Here is a 24666-nt window from a genome sequence, read left to right as displayed (position 1 = left end):
TAAGGCTAAAAAAAATAAGTATATGTATATAAACATATGTGAGGAATATTCAGAGAACATAAATAATTCAGCATGAAGATGTATTTGTTCAAAGTCCATCCTTTTTTACGAAGCCTACCTATTATTTGAGTTTTTTCCCTCCTTCCTGAACTCTGTTCCTCAGAACTCACTGTGTGTCTCAAGTAGTCTGGATCCTTTCTCTCCAGTTTGGCTGGAGATTTTTTAATAGATATATGTTTCTCAAACATCACCATAGGTAGGCAAAATAAGTCCTAGACTTTAAGCATTGTTCAAGCCAGATTCTGAATTATGGAAGGAGACTTTTTTTTTTTTTTTTGGAAACGCTTTCTTTACTTCTCTGCAGTTTCTGGAAATCTTAAGTAATTTGGCATCTTGTCACATCTTGAAGGTCAGACTGACAGCAATGGACATGCTCAATTTCTTTCTGATTTCCCAAGGAGATTCATTGATGTACTATATTTTTAGTATGTGATTATGTCCCTCATACTAATAACGGAACATAGGCCATCTGCAATTCTAGTTATTATTCTGTCTTAGAAAAATGAAGGGATTTATTTAACTAGTATTGAAGAACTAATTTGAAATTGACTAGCAATTCATTTTTCCTGATTACACATTAGATTACAGATCATTGGATTTGAAATCAGCCTGGATCCTTAATTCACAGGTGGAAAAAAAACTGCTATGAAATTACCTATAATTAGTCTAAAATATAAAAAGATATATTTCTCAATTAAAATTAAGGAGACATTATTTCCTGAGTTTCTATTGAGTGAATTAATGTTAGATTCTAGCCCCTTCAAGCAGATGCACAACTGTAAATATTCATGAGAATGCAGGGGGAATAGTACACATTTTAGAATCAGAATAATAGAAGTTCAAATCCCAGCACTGTCTTTTAGTTACAGCCAGACCTTGGAAGACTTATGTATTTAACTTCACTTATTCTCAGTTTCTTCATTTACAAAAATGAACATAATAATTTTAGACTTACAGGGGACTTTTCACCTTTATAGCTATCAATCACTTCTTATCCCATTCTCCTCTCTGCTAATGTCCCCAGGGATGAGTGTGTATATGTGTGTGTGTGTGTACAACTATCTTAAGGATTTGTAACATCATGAACATAGGTTTGATATAAAAATATAAAGAATTATGTTTGTAATACCCTTATACCTGATGAATGATATGCTGAAGAACAGAGAAGGATACAGAGAAATGAAGTTTATCATTTTTTTAATAAGAAAGTGGAAAACTTATAAACAGGGCATGATTGGTGGTACTGTTCTACAGGTAAATTTAATTTATTTATTATACAAGGGATAAATTATTTGGTTTCTGAGAAATGTACATTCTAAGAGTTTTGTTATATAGCTATGCATGGAATATATTCTGCTTTATAGATACTATACAAACAAACAAAATTTTTGGATTGAAGCATGATAAATTGGGAAATGGAGAAGAGATAGTTTTGGCATTATTGCTAACACAAAAGAGGAGTAATACACTGAAGCCTTGGATAAGTCTGTGCAGGAAGAAAATTAAATCTTAAGTAGAAAATGGGCATTAAACAATCTCCTTACCTTCTGGTTCTCTGCAGAACTTGTAGCCAACAAAGATATTCCAATTGTGTGTGAGTGTCTTTGGACTCATGAATCCTGCTTGCTGGTATCGCTATGGATGGAAAATCTGAGGTAAGAGATGTTGATCTTCTCTTTTAGGAAACCTCTAGATTTTGGTGGAGGTTGACTGAGGAGATCCTAGACCTTCAGTAGGTATCCTTGCACCTGGCCAGGACTAGAGAGGACTCAGCCTTGCCCTTAGTACCTGGGTGTGTGTCTGTGCGTGTGTGTTTAGTCATGTTCAACTCTGTGACCTCATAGACTGTAGCCTGCGAGGCTCTTCTGTCCACAGAAATTTTCAGACAAGAATATTGGAGGAGGTTGCCATTTCCTTTTCCAGGGGATCTTCCCAATCCAGGAATAAAACCTGTGTCTCTTGCATTTCCTGCATTGGCAGACAGATTCTTTACTACTGAGCCACTAAGGAAGCCTCCACATTACCCTTGATCTTAGCAAAAGGGCCAAGAGTCTACTGCACTCTAAGCGACATATTAAGAGTTCTTCTTGTATTTAGTTCTGCTGACAAGTGGGTTGGGCTTCATCAAAGATCTATTCAGTGAGAAAGAAGAAGACAGAGAAGTATTTTGGATGGACTAAAAAAAAAATGCAATCAAAAAAACAAAAACAAAAAACACAAAAAACAAGAATTTGTGATGAGTCTGCCATCCCTCTGCCTACTAGAGATTTACTGTATCTGCCTTTTAGAGTCAATTATCTATCAAGTACCTTTTACCGCCTAGCTGGGACCACCATTACTTGTTTATTTAAAGTCTTCAGTAAGTGGCCAATTTCCCCTCATCACTTGAGTTATCTTATGTAATAAATGCTGAGGCCAATATGCTTGGCCTGCCTCTTTCTGGGTTTTCCTTTTTTTATTTCATTTTTACTAAAAGAAAAGATTGGAACTTTCCCTGACTCTATGTTACTTAATACCAATTAGCATGTCAGCAATACTTTCTCTTTAAAAATACTGCATTTTAATTCATTCCTGGAGGCTGTGCTAGCTGAGAGAAAATATTTGCAAGAGAACTATAATATCTGATCCAAAAGGGTTATTCTTGGTTGCTACTATTCATATAGTTTTCAGTCAGGACTATTATCCTCTGGTAAAAACAATCTCATTAGTATAGGCATTAATCCAGATTGTGTTAACTATTGACTGTTCTAGAAATTTTCTCACATGAACTCATTTCTGTACACTGGAGAACTGAATAATTCCTATTCAGTTATGACATTTTTCATTGCTCCAAACAGGTATATTTAAATACAATTATAGTTCATCTCTTTACTTAGATATTTACTATATTTTAGCTTCTCTAAATTTTGGTCGTTTTCTTGTAATAATAAATAACAGAAGAAGAAAAATAAAAAATAGTTATAGATGAAACATAAAAGTAATGCTAATACCAATAACTGCCAACAGTTGCTAAGCATCTACTATGTGCTAAGTATTTGGTTAAACATGTGATGCTCCATAGCTAATTTAATCATCATATGGCATATGAATTAGAAATTGCAATTTTATTCCCAAGTTTCTATTGAGGAAATAAATACCTGGAAGGTTAGGTGTTAACAGCAAAATAATACACAAGTTTGCAATATATAGAAGTGGGTGAGCTTAGACCTCATACTAGAATCTGTTCTATGTCATGTCCTAGCGTCTGCTTTTACCTTTGTCCTGGATTTTGAATTTTCTCTGGGTCTTTCTATCACTCAGTTGAGATTTCAATCCTGGGCAGAAGTAACAACTTGCTGCATACAATGGTCAGTTTCCTCCCACGGCCCCTTTAGGGCTTGCATAATAAAGAGTGTTCTAATAAATGCTAACTGTTTTATAGTTAGTACCTAAAAGATTATCTATTTTAAATGATTTTTGTTCAAATATACATTACTTTTTTACTTAGACACACAGTATGAGATTAAAATACCTGTAAGTTAATGGTTTTAATAACATTGAAGAAAGTTCTGCTTATTTTTGCTATGGGAGAACAAAGTTACAGAAAAGTTTTATGTTTACAATTCTGTTGATGATGTTAATAGTTTATTTAAAGTACTATAATTAAAATCTCTGGTGTCTGCCATCAAACAGTAATGTTATTGGGTATTTTGAGTAACTGAGAATAAATCTCTACACCATAATGCTTTTTATGAAAGTGACATTATCTTCTTTAAGTTTTTAAGCAAACAGTGCTCTCCTGGAATCTGCTTCTTTTATGCCTTGTGCTATTGCACCATGTACAGTAAAATTTTGGACAATACAGTGTTAAAATCAATTAATAATGGGCATTTTAATCTCAGCTAGAGTGTGTGTGTATAAAACTCAAAACTTTTGTATCAAGACAGTATTCTGGGAGTTGATGATAAGGATGATACATTAATCATATCTGTGCCAACAAAGTACTGAAAATGTGTGTCCTCCTAAGTGAAAGTTATTGGCAACATATACTGCTATTTTGTCTCAAGAGCTTAAATATTTGTATCAAGTTTTTGTTTGTGGACAACAAAAGACTCAAGAGGAAATTAAGTTTAGTAGAAGGATATTAGCTTGTTCCTATGGAAGCAAGGATTGATGCTAAAGCTGCAATACTTTGGCCACCTGATGCAAAGAGCCAACTCATTGGAAAAGATCGTGATGCTGTGAAAGACTGAAGGCAGGAGGAGAAGGGGATGACAGAGGATGAGATGGCTGGATGGCATTACTGACTCAATGGACTCGAGTTTGAGCAAACTCTGGGAGAAGCCTGGCATTCTACGGTACATGGGGTTGTAAAGAGTTGGACACAACTGAGCAACTGAAAAACAAGGGAAGCAAGAGAACCAAAGAGTTTGGTCTACAGCCACTGTAGAGTTCACCACTATTTCTGCACCTACTCCTTACCTCAAGAAATGAAAGCTGCTGCCATCACTTCAAAATGAATTCTAAACTGTCTCCATGCTTCATATTCCTAACTCAAGGTCCCAAGTTCTAGAAAAAAACACTGACTTGCTACAGTGAGGGTAGGTCATCTGGTCATGGTCTATCTACCATGAAAGTGTTGGACTTGTTGGCTTCTGAGATCAGAGCAGCAGAAGTACAAAGAGATAGCAACTGTTTCCTGGGAAATTATTACATAGGCTTAGTTTTTAATGATCAGTGACAGAGTATTTTCCATTGAAATAAGTTAATTGGTAGGAGGGTGGAGGAAGGCAGCAATATAAGGACAGAAAACCTATGTTCAAACATATTCTTTGCTACTAATTAACTTTGGGATCAAAATCATGACAACTCTTCATTAAAAATGATAAAGGTCAAACTACAGAACACTTTTTAAGTAGCAGAGATTATGTCAAATTTTCGTTAGCAAACTAAATGGACAGGGCAGATTTATCACAATAGTTTTGAAGTTTCTTTTCACTTGTATTCCTAGCCCCTACAAGATAGAAGAAAAGCAAAATCACACTTTTATATTAACTGAGGGCCTCCTTTCTGCAAGTTTGACACCTGAGGTCTTAAAAAAGATTTCTGAGAAAACTGAAATCAGAACCAAATTCTATGATATAGCTGTTACAGCCAATTTCCCCCAGCCACACTCTTCAGAAAAGCTAATGAATCTAATAAAATCTTATATGTCTTGCCAAAGAAACAATACATGAGTTGAAAGTTGAAAAAATTCTCTTAAAAATGATCAGTTGCATGCCACAGAATCTCTAGTAAACATCCCAGAGGTGGGTATGAATAAAGTTAAATGCATATATTGGATTTGTTTACTCTAATAGCACTTTGGTTGCTTAGAGGTTTTCAGAGTTACAAAACAGTTTCTTCTATCTTAACATAATCACGGTAGCAGTGATTACATCAATAGTCAACATTAACTTGTCTTTGCTGTATCAACTTCATAACCATTTTCTTCATAATGATATGAGGAAGAATGAATGATATCCCAAAATATCTATGCCTTTAAACTAACCCAAAATATACAGGTCCCTAATGCCCTACTGATAACAATCATGGGCAAGCCTGGTATCTTGCCACTCTAGGAACAGAAACAAGCAATAAGAACAGTTTCCAGGGGAATGACTATTTTGTTGTTGTCCCTGTTTCTACTCCACTTAACTGAACCACTTGCAACTAGTTTCATTTACTTTTTCCACTTCTGCCATTTTGGACATTGTCCTCGTCTTGATTTCCATGGGGTAGTCGTGAAAGTCTCTAAGACTCATATTTACATTATTTTCCTTTTACCATTTTCTGCTCTGATAAGCAGATTCCAGAAAAATATAACTTCTAATCCCAGCTAAACAACCCTGACATCATTCCTGGGGTCCAGATGGGTAGATATTATTATCCTTTCTGGAGAAATGCAGTAACAGAAATTTAGTGGGTTAAAGTCACTTGCTCCAGCATAACTTTTCTGCTATTTTTATATAAAAATCTGCTTTTAAAAAATCCCCAAAGGAATATAAATGTAGGAAAAAATTCACAGCTTCTATGACCCATAATCTTAAGTTTCACTATGCATTTTTTAAAATAAATGAAAAAAATAAAGCAAAACAAAAATAAATTATAGAAAACCTGAAGAGTTAATTTAAATAGTATGAATTCTTTGAAGTTTTACTCATGATCTTTGTCATTCTATATGATTTCCTTTTTTCTGGACTAGTGTCATAATCTACTAACTGATCAGGCTATCTGTTGCATCTTCCCATCCAATTAATGCTTTCCACTTTCTAAAATAAGAAGGTAAACATATTTCACCTCATACACAAACACACACACATACTTAAAATGATGAAATTAATCCCAGTAGTGTAGTGAAAACTCTAAAAAGGGCCCTTCATGATTATTTCTCTTTCTACCTACATTTTAACTACCATTAATCATTACCAGTATTTTTGACACTGTATGTATATGTGTATGTATGTGCATGTACTCATTTCATTTTCTTTATATATATCATTACCACTGCAGGGAATGTCCCCAAAACACCAAACTAAATTAAGCAAAGCAACTTATCTGACTTTATCATATAATGTTGAACACCTCTTGATTTTAATCATTATCTTGGATGGAAAATATTTGTTTTAGAGATTAAGGCTACAAATCAGGGTCTGGTATAGAGTAAGCACCATTCACTAAGTGTTATTTTATACTTAATGGTTGTAATTTTATGCCTAGATATAATTTTATACCGAATGGTTCATATGTGACTGAAGAAAGGATATAGAGATATGCCTTATCTCTTGATGTACTGGACTTTTAAAGCATGAGTTTTGGTCTACTATCCTTAAATAGTTGTACTGATCTTCACAAACCTTTAACAAATTGAATTTTAAATTTGAGGAAGGAGGTTAAAAGAAAATGTAGGAGATTTGACAAGAAAAGATTTGACAAACTCTAGAATGAAGAAACTTCTTATTTCTGAATTTGTAAGATTAAGGGAGTGCTATTTATGAAGTACAGTTTTCTATAAAAATAGCCTCATATTGATTTTGATGACTTTTCTTTTTTATCCCCCATCTGGTGAATGTTATTGTTGTGTTAGAGCTTGGTGCCACAATACAGACAGAAACTGCAGTTCAGTGGGTGAGCCAGACCTCTTCTGAATCAAGAATGCTCTACTGTAAATCTCAAAATAACAAACATTCATCAAAGGTTTAGTGACATATTTTTTTTCCAGTTTTACTTGTGCATTTCCTACAAGGAAATAGTGGGTGAAACCTATTGTGGTATTTATCAGACAATATGATGCACTTTCATATTGTGAGAATATTTATACTACGTTTAAGTTGTGCCATCCTAGTACATACCAGATTTATAGCATACATTTTATTTAGAAGTAGAATATTCTTTTAAAAACTAAATATGTCTCTTTCAATTCTGGTTTCCTCAGTGTGTATGCCCAGAAGTGGGATTGCTGGGTCATAAGGCAGTTCTATTTCCAGTTTTTTAAGGAATCTCCACATTGTTCTCCATAGTGGCTGTACTAGTTTGCATTCCCACCAACAGTGTAAGAGGGTTCCCTTTTCTCCACACCCCCTCCAGCATTTATTGCTTGTAGACTTTTGGATCGCAGCCCTGACTGGCGTGAAATGGTACCTCATTGTGGTTTTGATTTGCACAACCTAGATGTCCATTAGCAGATGAATTGATAATAAAGCTGTGGTACATATACACAATGGAGTATTCTGCTAAATCACTTCAGTCGTGTTCGACTCTGTGCAACCCCATAGAGCGCCTCTTACTAGGCTCCCCTGTCCCTGGGATTCTCCAGGCAAGAACACTCGAGTGGGTTGCCATTTCCTTCTCCAATGCATGAAAGTGAAAAGTGAAAGTGAAGTCGCTCAGTCGTGTCTGACCTCAGCGATCCCATGGACTGCAGCCTTGCAGGCTCCTCCGTCCATGGGATTTTCTAGGCAAGAACACTGGAGTGGGTTGCCATTTCCTTCTCCAATGCATGAAAGTGAAAAGTGAAAGTGAAGTCGCTCAGTCGTGTCTGACCTCAGCGATCCCATGGACTGCAGCCTTGCAGGCTCCTCCGTCCACGGGATTTTCTAGGCAAGAGTACTGGAGTGGGTTGCCATTGCCTTCTCCATAATGGAGTATTACTCAGACATTAAAATAATACATTTGAATCAGTTCTAACGAGGTGGATGAAACTGGAGCCTATTATACAGAGTGAAGTAAGCCAGAAAGAAAAACACCAATACAGTATACTAACACATACATATGGAATTTAGAAAGATGGTAACGATAACCTTGTATGCGGGACAGCAAAAGAGACACAGATGTATAGAACAGTCTTTTGGACTCTGTGGGAGAGGGAGAGGGTGGGAGGATTTGGGAGAATGGCATTGAAACATGTATAATATCATATATGAAACGAATCACCAGTCTAGATTCGATGCATGATACTGGATGCTTGGGGCTGGTGCACTGGGACGACCTAGAGGGATGGTATAGGGAGGGAGGAGGGAGGGGAGTTCAGGATGGGGAACACGTGTATACCTGTGGTGGATTCATGTTGATGTATGGCAAAACTAATACAATATTGTAAAGTAATTAACCTCCAATAGAAATAAATAAATTTATATTTAAAAAATAAAATAAAAACTAAATATGTTTGGAGAAATATCAACATATTTTGGGGTAGTGATATGCTAGAAGTATTTTTTTCCTATTTTAATGGAAACAGAATATAAAACAATATTAGAAAATACTTGAATTTTGAGATTATTTAAATTTTAGGGAAAAAACATTTTTCTTTCCTCTACTGGATATAGATGTAAAACCTGGACAAAAATAGAATTTATTTGAAGACTCTAAAATCTAAAAAGAAGCAAGCAGATTGGGGAAGAAGAGAAGAATTAAAAGCAAACAACGAGAGTATCTCTTTTCTTCCCCTCTCTGATGTCTCTCAGCCTGTGGTCAAAGCAGTCCCAAATCAGAAAGTGAGCCTTAGACAAGGCAGAGAAGGATGAAAAGGAAGCCCTCCAGTTCTCATGTTGAAGATCAGAAAGGCATCTCCTAGCAATCATAGAGAATGGAAGAAATCTTCCGTTTGCTATAATTTTTATTTTTTTATATATTTATTTTTCTGCCCAAGACAGTGCACAGGTACCTAAAGCTCTCCAGAAGAGGAACTCTAGATTTCAAGAGGTGGGATGAACCTCCTGATATATATTTCTTACCTACCTCTTAACTCTTGCCAGTTGTTCCTAAATGCAGGTGCATTTGCAGGAAGGATATGGCAAAATAAGACTGAAGGACACAAAAGAGAACCCTTGGGAACCATTAAGCATAGAGGATATTGTGAAGAGGAAAGGATTTAGGACAAAGAATAGCATATAATTGTTTATGAACTCCTGGCATCACCCATGAGCTGTTCTTGCATGGGCTTAATCTATAAAGCATTCATTAGATTTTAAAAATCTGCCCTACAGGATAGACCACTAGCTAGCTTTCAGTCTGGACACCAGGTAATAGACAAAGGGAACCATTTCAAATGCCTCTACAAAACCTCTGAAAACGAAACAGACATTTTAAATACTACTTCAAGTTTTAAAATGATTATAGATCTAGTCAAATTAAATAGTTTGTGGTATTTCAGGAAATGGTCTATCACATGCAAATTATTAAGTCTGTGTGTAGATTGTTTGTATATTCTTTTAAAATTCTATAATGTCTATGGGGTCCATCCTGATATCCTTTCTTTCATTTTTAATATTTTTACAGTTTTACTGAGGTATAATTGATATATAAGAAATTGCATATATAATATATATATTTTGATATGTTCAAATGTATGCATACACTCATATTAATTCCATCCCACAACCAAGGTGCTAAATATATCCATCATCTCCAAAATATTCCTTGTGTCCCTTTGGTGATTTTGTTTTTATTTTGTTTTGTGGTAAGAATACTCAAAGTGAAATCTACCCTCTTAAGTTTTTAAGTGCATGGCACTGTGTTACTATAGGCACATTGTTGTACAGCAGATCTCTAGAACTGATTCACTTTGCATAACTGAAGTTTTACATGTAATGAATGACAACTTCCCGTTTTCTTCTTCCTCCATGCCCTGGGAACCCCCATCCTATTTTCTGCTTATATAAGTTTGACTGCTTAATACACCTCATGTAATGGAAATCATGGACTACTTGTCCTTGTATGACTAACTTATTTTGCTAAATATATTATCTTTCAGGTCACCCATGTCATCATAAATGGTAGAATATCCTTTTTTTAAGGCTGAATAGCATCCCCTTATGTGTGGGTGTGGGTATGTGGGTATATACACACACACACATACACATATCACACACACACACACACACACACGCCACATATTCTTTATCTATTCATTGGTCAATAGGCATCTAGGTTGCTTCCACATCATGTATAGTGTGAATAAAGCTGAAATACACGAGGCACTGCAGATAATACTTCAAGATCTTGATTTAAATTCCCATCCAAATCAAAATAGCAATTTTTACAGCAATAGAATATAATTCTAAACAGAATATAATTCTGTTGTTGATATTGAACAACAGAAGACCCAGAATAGCTAAAAGTGATCTTTTTTTTCCCATCTTATAAAATTTATTTCAGATTTCAAATGTATTTCTAATAGCTTTTAGGTTACATTCACTTTAAATTATTGTCCCTAAATACACATCATCCAAATTTAACACTTATGAAATTGTTAACATATCTTAATTTTGTTGAAAAGATGATAGTCAGTTTTGCTTTATAATTATTAATACAAAACATTTTCATTTTCAGATTTAGAAATCTTAGTTAGAATGGTTAATATTTTTGTTGTGTCATCTTTTTTTTTTTAGTTTTTTATTTTTTAAATTTTAAAATCTTTAATTCTTACATGCGTTCCCAAACATGAACCCCCCTCCTACCTCCCTCCCCATAACATCTCTCTGGGTCATCCCCATGCACCAGCCCCAAGCATGCTGTATCCTGCGTCAGACATAGAAGTGATCTTAAGAAAGAACAAAGCTGAAACATCACACTTCCTGATTTCACATATAAATATGATATATATATTAATATATATCTGTTAAATAAAACTGTATGATACTAGCTTAAAAACAGAAATATAGACCAATAGAACAGAATATAAAAGCCAGGACTATGCACACTGACCTTTGGCAAGGGTACCAAGAATAACCTACTGTAGGGAAAGAATAGTCTCTACAACATTTGATGTTTGGAGAACTAGATATTCACATGTAAAAGGATGAAATTGAATCCTTAATTCCATGATAAAAATTAGCTCAATACTGATTACAGACTTAAAGTCTAAAAATTTTAAATGTATAAAAGAAAAATATGAGATTCATTGCATTGATCTTGACAATGATTTCATGAATATGGCACCAAAAGTGTAGGAAACAAAAACAAAACCAGAAAAGTGTGACTGTGTTTGTGCTCAGTCACTGAGTTATGTCTGACCCTTTGCAACCCCATGGACTGCAGCCTGCCCGGATCCTCTGTCCATGGAATTTTCGAAGCAAGAATACCGGACCAGATTGCCATTTCCTACTCCAGAGGATCTTTACGACCCAGAGATCGAACCCACACCTCTTCTTTCTCCTGCCCTGTCAGGCAGATTCTTTATTACTGTGCCACCTGGAAGCCCATGACAAGTGGGGCTACACCAATTTTAAAAGCTTCTGAACAGCAATGGAAACAATCAACGGAGTGAGAAAGCAATGTACAAAATGAGGGAAAACAAATATTTGCAAACCACATATTGACAATAGTTAATTTCCAAAATATTTAAGGGACTTTCACAATTCAAGCAAACATACACACAAACACACAAACACACAAACATGTGCACACGTGCACATGCAAATAATTCAATTTAAAAAAATTGGCAAAGTGCTTGAATAGATATTTCTCTAAAGACATACAAAAGGCCAACAAGTATATTAACAGGTGCTCAAAAATCACTGATCATCAGACAAAACAAATCAAAACCATGAAATATGACCTCATAACAGTTAGAATGTCTATTATTGAAAAATAAAATAGCAAATGTTGGGGAGGATAGAGAGAAATTGAAAACCCTAGACACTGTTGATGCGAATGCAAAATGGTGCTGGTGCCATGGAGAACAGTGTGGAAGTCCCTAAAAAATGAAAAGTGGAGCCACCATAATCTAGCAGTCTGACTCTTGGGTATAGTTCAAAAAAATTTAGAATCGTGCCTAATATTTATAATTTATTTCTTCTCTCTTTTATATCAGTCTGATAGATGTTTATAAAATTCTTTTTTTAAAAAATAATCAAATCTTACTCTCATTAATTCTATTTTCAATTTTATTTCATTGATTTTTTAATCTTATACTTATTAACTCTTCTATTTGCTTTGGATTCACTTTTTTTTTCTCTAGTGTTTTAAGTGTTGGAAACCTATATTATTGATTAGATATATATTTTTCCCCTAAAATAAAACTAAATGCTCTCAATTTTCCTCCAAGCCCTATTCTCTTAACTCACAAATTTGACTTGTTAATTTTTTTTTTTTTAGTTTAAAATATTTTTTTTGAGCAAACTAGTTCCTTTCGGGTTTCTGGAATGAGAGCTTCAGTTTTTCTCTGGCTGTTGGCTGAATACATCTCCCATTTTCTTGCCATGTCTGCTTTTCCATAGAAAAGCTCACAGTGTGGCAACTGGCTCCCCTTAGGATGAGCAAAAAGAAAGCAAGGGAGGTTGAGGAAGATAGAAGCCAAATTCTTTTTATAACCTAGTCGTAGAAGTCATATCCCCTTGTTTTTGTGGTGTTTTTTCCTTTAAGAGCAAGTCACAAGCTCTAGCCTAGACTTAAGGGGAAAGGATCACATAAAGGTATGAATATCAGGAGGCAGGCATTATTGGAAGACAATATTAGAAGTAGCTGTTGAAAACAGACAACCAACCAACCAAACCGAACATAGAAAAGGCACTGGAAAATGAGACAATGAGGTCCCAGTCACTGGTGGTAATCTAAGCAGGCAGACTGACCCTTCTGTCAACATGTTATCAAAGGCGGTATCTGTGTTATGCTGCACTGGAGTAAAGCCTCATAGGAATATTAACTCTTAGATTGCTGTTTGCCTTTTTAGCCAGAGCACAGGCCATTTCCCCAGTCTAAGCAACAAGAGAAATATTGCACTTGCTTGCTTTCTGACTTTAGTTCAGGAGTTGGCTTAGCCCCACTTTATTCCATTTGATAGAAAAATTATTGCCTTCCAGACTATTTTTACCTACTTCCAAACACTGGTTCTGAGTCAGAGAAAACACAACTATACCCCTGAGACACAAGGAATAGGACACAGCTACTGAAATTCAAATAACTTCTCTAACCCACATGCAAACAGAGCGCAAAAGCTTCTGCAGAGTCAGTGAAACTGCTCTCCAAAGCCACATAACTGGAAGATTCCAAATGAACTTAAGAATAACTCCTCCTTAATATTTCCTTCTAGCGGATTTTGGACAAATGCTATCGCATGGAGACAACTCTTGGGACTTCTGTGGATTTTCTGTAAATGCAATCTCATTTTCAAAGTTTAGCTTGTATCTACATTAAAAACACACACACACACACACACACATAACAGAATATTCCACCTCCCAAGTACTCACTTCATGCCATATATTTGTCTTTATATTTGCCACATGCTATCTAGAGCCAGACATCCTGGAATGTGAAGTCATTTGGGCCTTAGAAATCATCACTACAAACAAAGCTAGTGGAGGTGATGGAATTCCAGTTGAGCTATTTCAAATCCCAAACGATGATGCTGTCAAAGTGCTGCACTCAATACGCCAACAAATTTGGAAAACTCAGCAGTGGCCACAGGACTGGAAAAGGTCAGTTTTCGTTCTAATCCCAAAGAAAGGCAATGCCAAAGAATGCTCAAACTACCGCACAATTGCACTCATCTCACATGCTAGTAAAGTAATGCTCAAATTTCTCCAAGCCAGGCTTCAGCAAATGTGAACCACGAACTTCCTGATGTTCAAGCTGGTTTTAGAAAAGGCAGAGGAACCAGAAATCAAATTGCCAACATCCGCTGGATCATGGAAAAAGCAAGAGAGTTCCAGAAAAAAAAATCCTCTATTTCTGCTTTATTGACTATGCCAAAGCCTTTGACAGTGTGGATCACAAAAATACTGTGGAAAATTCTGAAAGAGATGGGAATAACAGACCATCTGACCTGCCTCTTAAGAAATCTGTATGCAGGTTAGGAAGCAACAGTTAGAAGTGGACATGGAACAACAGCCTGGTTCCAAATAGGAAAAGGAGTACATCAAGGCTGTATATTGTCACCCTGCTAATTTAACTTATATGCAGAGTACATGATGAGAAATGCTGGACTGGAAGAAACACAGGCTGGAATCAAGATTGCCAGGAGAAATATCAATAACCTCAGATATGCAGATGACACCACCCTTACGGCAGAAAGTGAAGAGGAAATAAAAAGCCTCTTGATGAAAGTGAAAGAGGAGAGTGAAAAAGTTGGCTTAAAACTCAACATTCAGAAAACGAAGATCATGGCATCTGGTCCCATCACTTCATGGGAAATAGATGGGGAAACAGTGTCAGAGTTTATTTTGGGGATGCTTCAAAATCACTGCAGATGGTGACTGTAGCCATGAAATTAAAAGACGCTTACTCCTTGGGAGCAAAGTTATGACCAACCTAGATAGCATATTCAAAAGCAGAGACATTACTTTGCCGACTAAGGTCTGTCTGGTCAAGGCTATGGTTTTCCCAGTAGTCATGTATGGATGTGAAAGTTGGACTGTCAAGAAGGCTGAGTGACGAAGAATTGATGCTTTTGAACTGTGGTGTTGGAGAAGACTCTTGAGAGTCCCTTGGACTGTGAGGAGATCCAGCCAGTTCATTCTGAAGGAAATCAACCCTGGGATTTCTTTGGAAGGAATGATGCTAAAGCTGAAACTCCAGTACTTTGGCCACCTCATGTGAAGAGTTGACTCATTGGAAAAGACTCTGATGCTGGGAGGGATTAGGGGCAGGGGGAGAAGGGGACGACAGAGGATGAGATGGCTGGATGGCATCACTGACTCGATGGATGTGAGTCTGAGTGAACTCCAGGAGTTGGTGATGGACAGGGAGGCCTGGGGTGCTTCAATTCATGGGGTTGCAAAGAGTCGGACATGACTGAGCGACTGAACTGAACTGATACTACTATTCTACTCACTGCGTGCTAAGTCACTTCAGTCGTGTCCAACCCTATGCGACCCTATGGAGTGAAGACTACCAGGGTTCTCTGTCCATGGGATTCTCCAGGCATGAATACTGGAGTGGGTTGCCATGTCTTTCTCCAGCCTATATTTACCACCATTCTGTAATTCCTGTTTCAGAGATGAGAGTCTGATGTTGCATAAAGTTCCCCTGTGTGTTAGAGCAGAGCTGTGCCATGTTTCTCATTCCAGGTGTGTCTAATGCTAAAGTTTGGATTTTCCAAGAGACTTAAAATACACATTCTTAACAATAGATCATACCAGTAGGTAATTCACTCTTTTTAATAGATTTTATCGATGCCTATTATTTTCCAGGTATCATGTTATGAAATGGGGATACAAACGGGAATAGATTTCAGTATAATTGTTTGAAATTTCACAGTGTAATGGAGTCAACTTATTTAAAGTATTATAACGCATTGTATTAAAAGCTAATAAACTGTGTTCAAAGTATTATAGGAGTATTGAAAGTTGGAAGAAGCTTTATAGGCATGGCCAGTTTTGTTCACAAAACCTCTCCCACCAAACTTTTTCTTTTCAAATTCTGAAGTAATAAAGATATGGACAAACATCCTTCCATAGGGGCTGGAGTAATTTTCCTGTATTTTAAGAAGTAATTGGTTTCTGATACACCATTTTATTAAATGAATGAATAAATGAATAAATAAGACGTTTATGGTTATGGCTCCAGCAGTTACATGAGAGGTAAGTCCTGAAGCGGTATAAGTTAATTACAATTATGCTTATACCAAGCTTACCTAAATAAACAACTCTAACATTTTTAAAAGATGTCTGATTAATATCTAAACACAAGCAGCTCTTAACATGCTAATTAGATGTCAATTGTTCTGCAAAAAATAAATACAAACATTTGTAATGGTGATTGAAGCTGAACTTTCTATGATTATTTATTAATTCTAGTTTTCAAACATGTTAATTGCTGTATATAAGGCATATTCCAATTCAAGATTCAAGAGGTCCCATTAACCCATCTTTAGTCACTGATTATGTATTTTCTATAAGATGGGCTAGCCTGAATATTTTTACTGCTTACTGCTGAATATGTTTAATATCTTATTTCTGGAACAGGTAACTGAGTGGATGGCCACCAATAGAATAAAGAGATTTGAAGGAAGTAAAATAAAAGATACTGGGCAAAGGTATTTTAAATCTACTTTCAATGAAGCACTCGTTATAGAAGAATGGTAGTTTGTGCATTCTTTCATAGCCTCAAGGTAAAACTGATCTTCAATGGTCATCTTTCTAGTTCTACCTAACTGGAATCAGCCAATTTGCTTTTCTGAACTTTCACAGGAGATTGCTTAGAATTCAGACACTGCTTGTCAGATCCCACTGCTTGTCAGATCCTGAGTCCTCCCTTGATTTCAGGAACTTAAATTATTCATATTCTTGAGTTGATTAAAAAAAAAAAAACAGGGGGAGAGATACTTGGCTTATGTATGTATTTCATAAGTATGTATGTACTTTAAGTATGTATTTCAGTATTACATAGGGGAAAGTAATAAGTCATTTTAAAAAGGGGTTATTTTTTTCTAACTTTCTTAAATAATGCATAAAACTTAACTATTAATGTAACTTTGATTACATTATCAACCACCCAAACATTTAAAGATCTTCTAAATGGATTATGAGCCCCATCTACTGTTTTTTGGATACAGTTATAAGATTATTAACCCTTTTTTCAAAACCATGTATTTCATTTGTCCAAGTCTGAATTTCCAGCAAAAACATTATTCTGGCTTTACTCCTTGCTTTGCTTACTTTTTCAAAGAGCAATATGGTTGGAAGCTTGAAATGGGATCACATAAAAGAAAACTTGTCTCAACTATATATTGTTGTTGTTGGTCAATCGCCCAGTTATTCATGTCTGACTCTTTGTGACTCCCCTGAATTACAGCACACCAGGCCTCCCTGTCCGTCACCATCTCCAAAAGTTTGCCCAAGTTCATGTTCATTGCATTAGAGATGCCATCCAACCATCTCACCCTCTGAAGCTATATATTATCTGTCTAAAATTAGACAAGTTAAAATAATATCTTAAACCAAGTATACTCATCCATAAAGTGGAGATGACAACAGCCTTCCTTCATAGGATTATACTTATAGGATTAGGTGGTGTTGTTAAAGCACTTAATCCAAAATTTAGTAAATAATAATAATTAGGGCTTCCCTGGTGGCTCAGGGGTTAAAGCATCTGCCTCCAATGCGGGAGACCTGGGTTTGATCCCTGGGTTGGGAAGATCCCCTGGAGAAGGAAATGGCAACCCACTCTAGTATTCTTGCCTGGAGAATACCATGGACGGAGGAGCCTAGTAGGCTACAGTCCACGGGGTGGCAAACAGTCAGACATGACTGAGCAACTTCACTTTCACTTTCACTTTCAGTAAAGGTAAACACTTAATTAGCCTTTGCCGCATTCCATACACTGTACTAATTGCTTTCCCTATATTAAAGAAAAATGCACTCCATGTAAGAATCTCTTTCTAAACATGAAGAAACTTTAAGCATATATAAGTTAACTGACTTGCCCAAAGTAATAATGATAACTGGCAGAACTGGAGTTCAAATGCAAAGACTGTGGCTCCAGATTCTGGTTTTTATCTTGATATATGCTACTGATACCAATAGAGTCACCTCTAGATATCACAGTCATTAATTCTTTATATTTTTCCTTCAAACATTTCCAACTGTATTCTTCCTGTTATAATTCATTATATAGTTTATTTTATAAACATATTTCTTAATAAAAAAATCAACTTTTGGACTATGGCTACATCTTAACTGCATTTTTCTGTGGTCCCTGAACAGAGTCCTATATATGATGGTTTATTGATAAATATTGTAAATAAATGACTATATACATAATATAGCTGGTAGTATACAATTTATAAATCTATAAATTTGTACCACATAGTAATTTGTTGAGCATAGCCCATGTATGAAAACTATGTCATTTGTCATGCATTGAACTATGAAAAATCCTACACATGCACTGATCAAACGAATTATCTGAGTTATGATGCTATAAGCACCAGGAAGAGCTAGATTGTGCTCAAGTGGAATGGCAAAGGCATCTTTCATCCAAGGTAATATGTATGACTCATACCATGTAATCCTGGAAAAGAGGCTTACAGAGGTTATGTTACTGTCTAATGTGTGTTAAAGGACACAGCCATAATTTGAACTCAGGTCTCTGCATCTTTTTGTATGTTTCACATGGAAAACTATGTTACCAAATTTCAAACCTCAGATGAGCCTCACATTAAACTTTGAGTTTGAAATAGTCTTGTGTGTGTGTGTGTATGTGTGTGTGTGTGTGTTACTCACTCAGTCAGGTCCAACTCTTTGCTATCCCATGGACAGTAGCTGGGAAATAGTGCTAGAAGAACATTTAATTTACCTAGTTATATCAAACAAAATACTCTAGTCCACTTAAAGTTATTTTATTTTGGATTGGGGTTTGCTTTTATAATGTGTATTTTGTTTTTTTGCTATACATGAAAGGTACACAGCCATGGAATCCAAGGAAGAGTTCTTTTTAACATATTGTTGATAACTTAAACATAAGCAGTACACACATAGGTGCCTACAGAGAGCATCTCTACAAGGAACAAATAATTCTGCTAGATAAATGCACCGAGAGACAGCTAATGATTTCATTGTTTCTGGCTCTCTCTTCTGTTTTTGTATCCTTTATTTCTTCCCTTGGTTAAGTAAATTGGCCTACTTGCTCAACACAGACATGGCCACATTCAGCGTCTGGCAGCATAATTCCTTTAGCCTTTTCTTAAGTTCTTACAATTACTTAGCAAGACGCTTTGTAATTAATTCACTTCCTCCCTCCTTCTACTTGACCTTTTCTTTCCCAAGAGTTAATACACATTTACTACTTAGTAAGTGGACTCATAATTCACCCCTATACCTAAACCCACCTGCAAATAGAGCACTTCTTTCCCTAGATAAAAGCACTTCAAATATTATTTTGCACAAAGTTTAATCATGTGGTTCAGGGAACTGACTGCCTTTAAACTTTTTCAGAGTTTCCTAAATAGATTTAAACATATCTTTTGTCAACTATCTTTTAAAAGTGAAACAGGCATATTTTTCTGTTTGCGCCCTTTTACATTAGATACTGTGTTAAGCATCTTACTCATGCAATGCCAACTCACCTTTGAAAATTCTGTGAAATTCTGACGATTGTGCCCTTTTTTTTACAGATGAAAGTGAGAGAAGTTATGTCACCAACCTAGTAGAGCAGGCACTGTAGGAACCTCACCCATATTTACACGACATGGGATCCCAATGCAACTCCCCACCTTTGAGCTTTTGCTCATCTGTTCATTGGTTAGACCAGAAGTGCCAGGGTGTTAATAGTCTCAGGAATATGACTCAGACAATAACAGATGGACGTTGGAAGCATAAATCTAGCTTCTTTGCCCTTCTGGTGGAGAACAGTAAAGCATGATCCTCACTGTCTCTTGGTTTCCCCATGAAAATGAAATGAGTTACATTTGCACATAACTCTAATCTATTGTATAATGCATGCTTAGTTGAATCTTTATGCTTCCCAGTGTCTCTTGCTCACTCCCCTACTGGTACTTCCTGGAATCTCCTTTTCTTAAATCCTTTGTCAGTGTCTGCTTTCACTAGAGTCCAGACTAAAACAGCACTAAAAGGCAAAACCCAGATATACATACAGGTCTGCCTGCCTGCCTGCCTTAACAACCTCTGTGGTTCTCCAGGGAACATTTAGTGATGTGTTCTGGTAATTCTTCCCCTGGCACAGAACTGGCACTGACAATGTTCTGATGTGGTGCCGCCTTATAAAGTCCTGATTGGTGACAGCATTTAATTTTCCTTTTTTAATTTGATTCTGCCAGATTCTTGTCCTTGGCAATTAAAAATAAAAATTCTTCCAATAAGCATAAAGGTCTTCCTTTGAAGCTGTAAAAGGGACATGTATCTGGTTCCCAATTTCTTGTTTCCTTAGGTAACCTCTGTGAAGAGGCACTCAGATAAGTGCCCATGCAGCCTTAGTTGTTCTCTGCTGTGCACTGAAACCTGTAACATAAGAGGAAATGGTCCTGCTGGCCCATTCAAATAAGCACTGAGCCAGCAGCAATGGAACTTTGCTAATATTGCTATGGGAACATTCACTGGGAGCCAGTGTTGCTTTTGAACTCTATGAGTTTGATAGCAAAATATAGATATATGGGCATACAGAGATAGAAATAAAGCAACAGAGAGAGAAATAGGGTGCTGTTTTTTTTTTTCTTTCAGTTATTCAGAACTGAGGAGCTGTTCTCACAGGTTTCAGGTCATAATTTAAAATATCTTCAGAATTTATATAAAACAGATAATTTGAAGATCAACAGATAATAAAAATATATCTGAAGAATATGTTTATCCTACCTGTATGTTTCTCAACAGCTAATGTATATGAGCCATAGTGGTAAACGTGGGACAGATAATATAAAAATGAGTGAAAAAGAGAGAACAAAAATGTAGAGTGAGTTTGAGTCTCCAGATGGAGCATGGGAGAATGTGTCCCTATTTGCTTTGGAACAGGCTGTGGAAGAAGAAAGAAATATGATGTGCGGAGCCCACATAAGAGAGGATAAGCCTGTGCAGGGCAGTGTGAGACTCTTGGCCTCACTTCCAAAGAGACGTGAGAGCGGAAGTACAGAATAATGATTGATAGGATGGATTTTAATACAGTGAAGTTCAAATTCAAATTCTGGTGGTGTCATTTATATATAATCTATATAGCCTTAATAAAATTTGCTATCCTCTCTGTGTTCACTTATTTGAAAGTAGAAACAATAGTACCGATCTCACAAATGAAATGTACTTTAAAAAAAAAGTAATTTAAAAAACCTCTTCTTAATCTTTTTGTTTCCAGTAGAGAATCAGACTCATCCATTACTCAAGCTATGATGAAAATGATTAATCCTAATAATAATAGTTAATAATTTTAATTCATAATATACTTGCATTTAGACTAGAGAAAATATTCTGTGTGAAAATAACACAGAATTAATCAGAGAGGTAATGATATTACAATTTTACAGAGCATATGCTCAAAGATCTCAAAAGTGTTAAAATGTTCTCAACAGATTCATACCAACTAGTAAATTAAAAAATAAACTGGTAGGTATAAGAGCTGATGCGTGAAATTTTTAGTTTATAATGACTCTAAGTAAAAAAAAAAACAAAACTAAGAAAAGTCAAAACTAAATAAGGTATACTTGGCTTGCTTCATTCAAGGGATGACCAATAAGTTTGGTATGGCTTTACTTTGATGGACATTTGGTCGTGGCCAAAATATCCACAGACATTTGGTCCATGAGACACCTGATCAATAAAAAATTCAGTTCACACCAAAAGGTAGTTGAAATTGGGCCCTATCCAAAAAGTACATGAGCACATTTGGTCCATGCCAAGTAGTTTTGGATAGGACAAACAACCAAGGACCTTTTGGTATGGAACATATGTCTCTATGGATCTTTTTGGACAGGACCAAATGTCTGCTAAAACTAGCAAGTTCCACTGGAGAGGGATGGGCTACCCACTCCAGTATTCTTGGGCTTCCCTTATGTGTCAGCTGGTAAAGAATCTGCCTGCAGTGAGTAAGAACTTGGTTCAATTCCTGGGTTGGGAAGATTCCCTGGAGAAGGGAAAGGCTACCCAGTCCAGTATTGTGACCTAGAGAACTCCATGGACTGTATAGTCCATGGGGTCACAAAAGAGCCAGATAGGACTGAGTGACTTTAACTTTCACTTTCAAACACAGCTATAGGCAAGAATACTGGAGTGAGTTGTTTTGCCCTCCTTGAGGGAATCTTCCCAAACCAGGAATTGAACCCGTGTCTCCTCACTGCAGGCAGATTCTTTACTGCTGAGTCACTGAGGATGCCCATACATCAATTATATATATATATAAAATAAACTAAATATTTGAACTTAATATATAATAGAATATATTTATAGAGAAAATCTTTTGAATTTTAAAAGATAAGTTCTATAATGAATAGTGTTGTAATAAATTTCTAAGTACAGAAAATTGTATCCATTGTAATATTCTTTTGGATGAGAAAAATCATAGGTAATTGTACCTTTAAATATTTACCAATGTTTATTAGCAATTATATAATGCATTATTTCATTATTCATGTCTTTAGTTAATCATCCTTTTTTTTTCCATTTAAATTTAAATTTCATGGGAGACAGTGTACAGTAGATTAGTCCTTGGTCTTGATGTTACTTGTGCTCATGAGGGTAAAAGGAAGATATTTTTAGAAAAAAAAAAAAAAAGTACCTCTCTGGCCTTGTATTTAAAGGATTACAACTTGAAAATACTTCAATATAGGAGAGAGAGATATTGTAATGATTAAACTGCATGTTTCTTCCAACATAAGATTTAGGAAAAAGAAGTTAAATTTTAAGGGACAGATTTCAATTCATAATATTAAAAACAACACCCTTTAGGCATGTGTGTATGCATGTGGGTGCAGGTACACCAGAAAATGGAATAGGCTGCATCAGATGCTATGAGTTCAGTGAGACAGTTTTAAGCATAGAACGATCACTCACTGGATTAGTCTGCTATAAACAGGCTTTTAAAGTCCATCCAGTGTAGCATGACATGACAACCATCACAAACTCATCCAGTTCAAAAGCTCTGGCTCCAGGAAATATAATAGTATACCAGTATATGATGCTAGAAAGAAAAGTCCATTCATACAGACAAGTCAACATCTATTTATTAGGCGCTGACTGTACACCTGGCACTGAGGCATCAGAGATGAAGAAAGTTCCCTCTTCTCTGTAATGAGATGATAATCAATGAGATCACTATATGGGAGAGGAGTGATGATTAAGAAACCAAGAAGAAATAAATTTGAGTCCCAGTCCATCATTTATTAATATGTGATCTTGACCATTTTTTTTTTTTTGGTTCTCAAATCTTCAGGTTTGCTGAAAGAAAGAATGAAAAAACATTCACAGAGGCTATGCAACAAAGCAGATGCATAGACAGCTCTGTGTCTAAATTTGCATTTCTGATAAAGTTCCAGGCTGAGTGTTGAAATAGCACCATTTAGAGAGAAATAGTGCATTCTATGCTTCATTAGTCAGACAATCTAAACTCATTACATATTAGCTAAAAAGAAACAAGTATTTCCATAGGACCTCCAATTCTGCATACCACATGGATTTACTATGCATTAGCTCACCAGCCAGAAGTACATGTGTCTAAGGCTGAAGGAGAAAATAGCAGATTTTTTATCTTAAAGTTTACTTGTGGAAATATACATGCACTGAGCTAGGTTTTTCTGACTATGTAGTTTATTCGACAAACATATAAACAAACAAAGGTCCTAAAATAAGTGTAATTTAATCAGAAATAACATAAAATGTTAACAGATTACATTCAATTTCTGTCTATTACTTAATTATAGAATGCTAGGAAAATTACTTGACCTCTCCTATAATTAGCTTCTTTATCTTAAAATTGGGGATCATTCCCCTTCCCCATTGAATTATTATAAATATTAAATGAGATAATCAAAAGCACTTTATGAACTATAAAGATATATATATACACATATAATTATATATATACTACACATGTGTGTACATATATATTATATATACATATTTATTAGCATCACCATAGTATCTGGCACATAATAGGCACTCATATAAATTTTGAATGAATGAATAAATGTACTGTAGATTGTAATCATACCATCATTTAATGCTTACATCCAACAAGCAATTTTGAGTTTGGAATACAGGCAGAGGAGTATTTAATCTACTGATTGCTTTCTTATTCCAGAGGAATTAGTCATTTCTATGTCATTAGGCTAGAGAGTCAACTTGGAAACACATTAAGGATAAAAATACTTTAGTAGACAAAACAGCATATTAAAGTTAATTTTTATTTGAAAAACTAAGGCATTTTTAAGTTTAGTAACTAAAAGCCATGGAATAGTAGTATTGGGGGACAAATCTTGCTACCACCTTCTTTAGATAAAGAAGCAAGGGAAGGGAAGTTTATGTGTCCTACCTGAGTTTTACATGGATGGAGAGAATGTCTTGGACATAAAGACAAAGATGATATTATTAAGTTAAAGATTGTGTCAAATGCAAGGTAAAATATCTCAGGAATACCATCTCTAGCTGTTCTGATAAACAGAGATGGAAAACTCTTATGTAAACAAGAACACTGTACATTTGAGATGGTAGA

At 35.7% G+C, this 24666-nt stretch overlaps 1 pseudogene; it reads left to right on the top strand.

The window, feature by feature from the left end:
* Positions 1-1697: 1697 nt before the first annotated feature.
* LOC101103176 (large ribosomal subunit protein uL13-like) overlaps positions 1698-24666 on the top strand; it is a 36044-nt pseudogene continuing 13075 nt past the window's right edge.

The sequence above is a fragment of the Ovis aries genome, chromosome 14 (assembly GCF_016772045.2).
Source record: "Ovis aries strain OAR_USU_Benz2616 breed Rambouillet chromosome 14, ARS-UI_Ramb_v3.0, whole genome shotgun sequence".
Taxonomy (NCBI): Eukaryota; Metazoa; Chordata; class Mammalia; order Artiodactyla; family Bovidae; genus Ovis; species Ovis aries.
This window is presented reverse-complemented; position numbering and strand designations above follow the sequence as displayed.